Source organism: Bos taurus, chromosome Y, assembly GCF_002263795.3.
Source record: "Bos taurus isolate L1 Dominette 01449 registration number 42190680 breed Hereford chromosome Y, ARS-UCD2.0, whole genome shotgun sequence".
NCBI lineage: Eukaryota > Metazoa > Chordata > Mammalia > Artiodactyla > Bovidae > Bos > Bos taurus.
In genome coordinates, this window is record NC_082638.1 from 59307107 (window position 1) to 59313365 (window position 6259).

General features: G+C 43.2%; 1 pseudogene; it reads right to left on the bottom strand.

Annotated features, from left to right (window-relative positions):
- Window positions 1-1554: 1554 nt before the first annotated feature.
- LOC132344565 (etoposide-induced protein 2.4 homolog) lies at window positions 1555-2507 on the bottom strand (annotated as a pseudogene).
- Window positions 2508-6259: the final 3752 nt, after the last annotated feature.

Below are 6259 nucleotides of genomic sequence, written 5' to 3' on the forward strand. Positions count from 1 at the left end.
GCAGCAGCAGCAGCAGCAGCAGCAGCAGCAGCAGCAGCAGTAGCAGCATGGGACACAGAGCACATGGCTGCGTAGGCTCGCCCTAACAGCCTCTTTCCCCTCACTTCTGCCCCTGGACACGCTGTACCGAAGCTGAGTTCCTGGAAAAAATAACAGAGTTCACATGAGCTCTAACATCTACGATGGGATCTGTTTTCCTTTATCTGATTCCTTGCATTTTCTCTTTTCCCCTGGTCACTTTTGCCAGAAACTAATATCCTCACTGCCTTCCCACCCCTCACTTTCTCCCTAGGCCACAGCCCCCCTCCATATACCTTATACACGATCCCCTAAGATGTTACCTGGAACCCCAGCTCTGGGAAGCGGACTCTCAGCAAAGCTGACCGTGCACTCATATACACACTCATACACATGTGGCCTTCGAGGTTCATAGCGAGTTCAATGTTAAGGCTTTTCCCTTGTTCTGTACTCTTATTCAAGTGTCTGATGATAGGCAACAGAGAGGATACCCGGGCCACCACCTTCCAACAGAATTGCGTTCCACTGTTTCAATCTCTGGCCCTTGTTCACCAGACCCTTTCCACGAACATCCACATTTCCCTTGTAAAACTGCCAGACCCACAGTCAATGGGCCCCTCGTCTTCCTTCTCCATCCTCCCCAACCCCCACCCCACGGGAAGAACTGCACCCCCTGACACAACCCCAACATATGACTTAGCCCCCTCTACGAATCTCCACGGACTGGTAATTCCCACGCGGTGGACTGACTCTCCTACATGCAGCTGAAGTGTTTGTCCTGAGGACCTGCCCAAACAATACGCGCCCACATGCAGCTGATGCTTTTTATTTTTCCTTTGCAATTAATTCAGGTTTACTGGTGTCTCACTCTCGATCCACTTCAGCACCAGACCACTCTTCACTACTTTCCCGTCCAAGAGAACTATGCTGGCCATTGGTCTTCACGTGAAGCAGCTTCTTCGGTTTTCTATTTTAGGTGAAGGGGGGCACACCATCGTAAGTGTCTCAAAAGCTGGGGGGAGGGGGTTCCTTGCAAAACAGAGAGAGACAGAGATATGTACACTTACCCTCCCCGAAAACACTAAAGACAGCTTGATTCTTTCAAGTCAGTTCCCAGGGGGGCGTGTCTGTGAACGTTTACATGCCCTAGAAGCACATAGTAAAAAACGGGTATCCCAGTCTTCAGCGTAGAACTATTTACAATAGCTAGGACGTGGAAGCAGCCTATGTGTCCATCAGCAGATGAAGGGATAAGGAAGTTGGAGTACACATACACAGCGGTGTCTTACACAGCTCTAACACGGAACGCATCCATGTCAGTTCTAATGAGATGGAATGAACGTGGAGCCTGCTATACTGCGTGAAGTAAGTCAGAAAGAGAAAGACAAACACTGTCCGTTAACACAAATATATGGAGTTGAGGACCTTGTAGGTGGTGCTGGGCAGCAAAGAAGAAACAGACATATAAAGAACAGACTTTGGCCTCAGTGGGAGATGGTGACGGTGGGTTAATGTGAGAAAGTAGCCCAAAAAGGTTTACATTAGCTTATGCAAAACAGATGACCAGTGCGAGTTTGACAGGTGGAGCAAGGCAACCAAAAGAAAGAGGATAGAGAAGAGGCAGCCACAATGCAGGAGAGTGCATTGCCATCTTACAATGGAAATCCAGGGGTAAACCAAATCCAAAGTAGTAAGGGCAGTTTCTTTCTATGTTGATACTGCTGGGGCATTCCAGTTCCTTTATTGAACCAATGATTTTCAAAGCAATACCAACGATTTTCAAAGCAACATAATGGGTACGGAAGTGAATAGAGAAGGGATGTATGCAGGAGACTAAGCAACTGGCCAAAATGAATGGTAAAGAGGCTGACAAACATACCCTGGAGGAGGAAGAGAGACTGCAGTGAAAGGCTAAAGAGCATGTCAGCAGTTACTCTGCTGTTAGCGAATGGGTGAGGTTCCCTCCTTGACCTCTCAAATGCCAGGTCAGCTAAATCCTGGAACCAAATCATGTTCACAACATTGATGAGAATGAAGTGGGGGAGCACAAAGAGAGATCACTGAGCTGAAGAACTTCAGCTATGACCAAAAATCTCCATGTAGAGATGGATTACCAATAATATGGGCCACTACTGACTGAAGCACAGGACTGAAAAGTCCATAAAACAAGAGGAGACTGAATCAGAAAACTCCAGCATCACAAGTGCAGCAGTGAAAAGTTCTCCCAACAACATTTGGCTCACTTTCCTGCTTCCTCTCTGTGCTCTGGGCTTCCCCCTGAGCCAGGATACTGCTTGCCCTTTTTTGATGCTACTCCTCCCTCTTTTGTTGAATTTGAGCATCCAACTTTGAGACGGTACAAATTCCCAAGACAGAGTCTGATTTCCCTGGCAAGGTCCTGCAGAAAGGTTGTGACATTCAGCCATCACTTCACTGTCCAAACTATCAACTACAGAAAGGAGAGAAAGAGGTTTCCCCAAATATTTCATCATGAAGGACTCAGTAGCTTCTCTATCTTGGCTCTGGCTCCAGCTGCAACCCTTATCCACCACTGGCCTCTGGCTCCTTTGAGCTACTCCACTCCTGGCCACCAGTTCCTACCCAGGCATTCCCAGGGCAGGGGACACTGTGTCTGCACTGCAGTGTACATTTTTGTATCACAATAAATGGCTGATTTATTCTGATAAGTGTACAGAAAGTGACAAATCACTGTCATGTGTATGAATCATTTTTTAAATCACTGGAGCATGTTCTCATGGCAGCGATCATAATGCTTTATTTCCAGTAATGCTTTTCAAATGTGTACTCTCATTGGTTAATGTAGTAATTCTTTATTTGAACTGATTATCATCTGATTATTAGTTGACTGTAACTGCTTACGTGTTTTAATTTTTGTAACATTAGTTACTGCAATATCAGTAAAATCCATCAATGGCATTTACTTTCCAAAAGAGATATGAAAACAAAGGGCCCATTTTACCTGGTGAAATGAAAAAAGGTAACTAATACTAATAGAGCCATAGGAAAACTTTCAAGTAAGAATATAGTAATATAGACATATTCTATTAGAATGGTTCTGTAGTAAGACATTAATACTAATAGACTGGTAAGCATTACATTAAAAACGATTTTCTAAACTATATCTTATACAAATATATTAAGGTGTGTTTACCTTTGGTGCATGATTTCACTGCTGAGTTGTTCACCTACATGTTCTTGACTGCTTAGTTGTCTCTGACTCTTTGCAACTCCATGGCCTGTAACCTGCCAGGCTCCTCTGTCCATGGACTTCTCTGGGCAAGAATACTGGAGAGGGTTGACATTTCCTTCTTCAGGGGATCATTCTGAGCCAGGGATCAAACTCAGGTCTTCTGTATTGGAGGAAGATTCTTTTCCACTGAGTCATCACAGAAGCTCCATTTACCTACAGTATGTTTGCTCAGTCTTGTCCCATTCTTTGAGACCCCATGGACTGGGGCTCGCCAGTGCCCCAGTGCTCTTCTGTCCATAGGCTTCTTAAGGCAAGAATACCAAAATGGGTTGCCATTTCCTTCTCCATGGATTTACCTAAAGAAGATATATTAGAAAGATCAATCACTACTTTAGAAGAACCAGTCAACACTATATTACTTATTTATAATGGCTTACTAAGAAATTCTAAGTATTTTTGTAAACGGGGAAATATAAAGATTAGTAGACATCAGTATTAAAATAAGACATAAGCACTGAAAATGGAGCTATAGTATTGCTTTATAAGAATAGTAAAATTTAATATACTTACATATATATGTATATAAGTATATTAAATTTCATATATGTATAAATATTTATGTACATATGTGCATATTGGAGAAGGCAGTGGCACCCCACTCCAGTACTCTTGCCTGGAAAATCCCATATACAGAGGAGCCTGGTAGGCTGCAGTCCATGGGGTCGCTAACAGTCGGACACGACTGAGTGACTTCCCTTTCAATTTTCACTTTTCACTTTCACGCATTGGAGAAGGAAATGGCAACCCATTCCAGTGTTCTTGCCTGGAGAATCCCAGGGATGGCAGAGCCTGGTGGGCTGCCCTCTATGGAGTCGCAGAGAGTCAGACACGACTGAAGCGACTATGTGTATATATGTATGTATGTGTATATATATATATACATATATATATATATATATATATAATGGCTATATAAACTAGATAAATTCTAAAGAAACCCTTGGAAAATAAGTTTTAGTTCTCTCCTTCGTTAAGTGTATTTTCTTCTATTAGATATGATTTTACATGTTAATTCCTAGAAGGAAGAATTTTATATAGGGAAAAATAATCTGTCAGCAGAGTTCTTTCAGGTATAGACATGCATTAGCTGAGGTGACAGAAATTGCAGAGTTTGTCCTTAGTGGATCTCTTCATTTTGTTACTTTTGGGATTTTTAGTGAAAAACATTACCTTTATTTGCTTAATGAGAAAATTCCAAATATGTTTACTTCAAAGACACTAAGGCTTTTAACTCCTAAATGGTTTAAATATTTTCATTATTTATCCTTTTCTTTTGTATTAAGAAAAAGGGAAATCACACAATTAAAGAATATGCCACTCAAGAGTGGTCATATTGGTGACATATGAGACGGCAATAAATTATGAAAACATGTGATGGTAGAAGTTCTCTTTTGTATTTTATAGTGATTAAGTTAACCCGACTGGTAAACCTAGTAGAATATTTTGCTCTTTTTATTTTTGGTTTATTTTTTTTTTTTTTTTAGACTTTCCCTCAAAGGTCTCCATTTACCCCTCCTCCACCTCTGTATTTTCTTCCTGCCCTACTTTCTCTGCGGCTCATCTCGCGATACATCCAGGTTCCTTACGCTCGTCTCCTCGTGCCGTACATCCGGTTCTTTATGCGCTTGACGGAAGAGGCAGGGCTGCGTTCAAAATTAGTTTAGCTAGCAGTCGACTCAGGGGCTTTGGTGGTGTGTGTTCGGAAGACCGAGACAAAAAAAAAAGTAAAGAATTGGGCATTTTAAGATCAAAAAACAGATTTATACCTTATGAGAACATGTTTATAGGTATAGTGTCAGTTTTTACTGGAGAAAAATGGTAACTCAGACTGACTTTTCCTGTCAGGTTTTTTCCCGTAAGACCTAATAGCTGAGTGTATGTATATATATGTGTGTGTGTGTGTGTGTACATTATCTTGAAAAGTCTTATTAGTTTATTTCTTGAAAAATATCTTTAATTTTTATTCCTTGGAGAATCAGTGCCTGAAGTAGCAATGGAAAGCCAGTGAAGTTTGAGGGTTCTTTTGTCTGAATGGAGGGCTTGGGGATGCGATGGACGAGGTGGGGGCGGAGCGGGGGTGGGATGAAGAAGGGGGTTTGAAATGTCTGGATGTTGGCTGTGGGAGGATATACTGGGCGTATACTCCTACCCTGGGACTGAGAAAGCTGTTTTTGCTTTGTAACTTTTCTTTGATGTATAAGGCTGGATCTTTCTCCACAAGCTTATGGCTACTAGGGCGGGATGTTGGTTGCTTTCGGTGTGTAATTCATTTTTTCCCTGTTGGTTTGGGGCTGCTAGTCGTGTGCAGTGTTGCCTTGGTGTGCAGTTCGGCTTTTTTCCGTTGGTTTGGGGCTGCTAGTCATGTGGAATGTTGCGTTGGTTTCTCGCAAAATGTGGCTTTGGTGTGTAATGCGGCTTTTTTGCTGTCCACTTGGGGCCGCTGCTTCAGTCGTCTCTGACTCTGTGCGACCCTATAGACCGCAGCCCACCAGGCTCCCCCGTCCCTGGGATTCTCCAGGCACGAATACTGGAGTGGGTTGCCATTTCTTTCTCCAGTTGGGACCGCTAGTCATGCAGAATGTTGCTTTGGTGTGTAATGCATTTTTTCCCCCGTTGGCTGGTGCCTGTTAGAGGCGCGGAATGCTTCTTTGGTGTGTAATGCGAAATTTCTCCCTCCGCTAGGGTCTTCTAGTTGTGCAGAATGTTGCTCTGGTGTGTAGTTTGGCTTTTTTCCGTTGGCTTGGGGCTGCTAGTTGTGCGGAATGCTACTTTGGTGGGTAACGCGGCTTTTCTCCCTCCACTTGGGGCTGCTAGTTGGGCTGAATGTTGCTCTAGTGTGTAATTTGGCTTTTTTGTTTGTTTGTTTGTTTGTTTCCCTTGCCTTGGGGCTGCTAGTTTACCGGACTGTTGCTTTGGTGTGTAAACCGGCTTTTCTCCCTTGGCTTGGGGCTGCTAGTTGCGGGGGCTTAG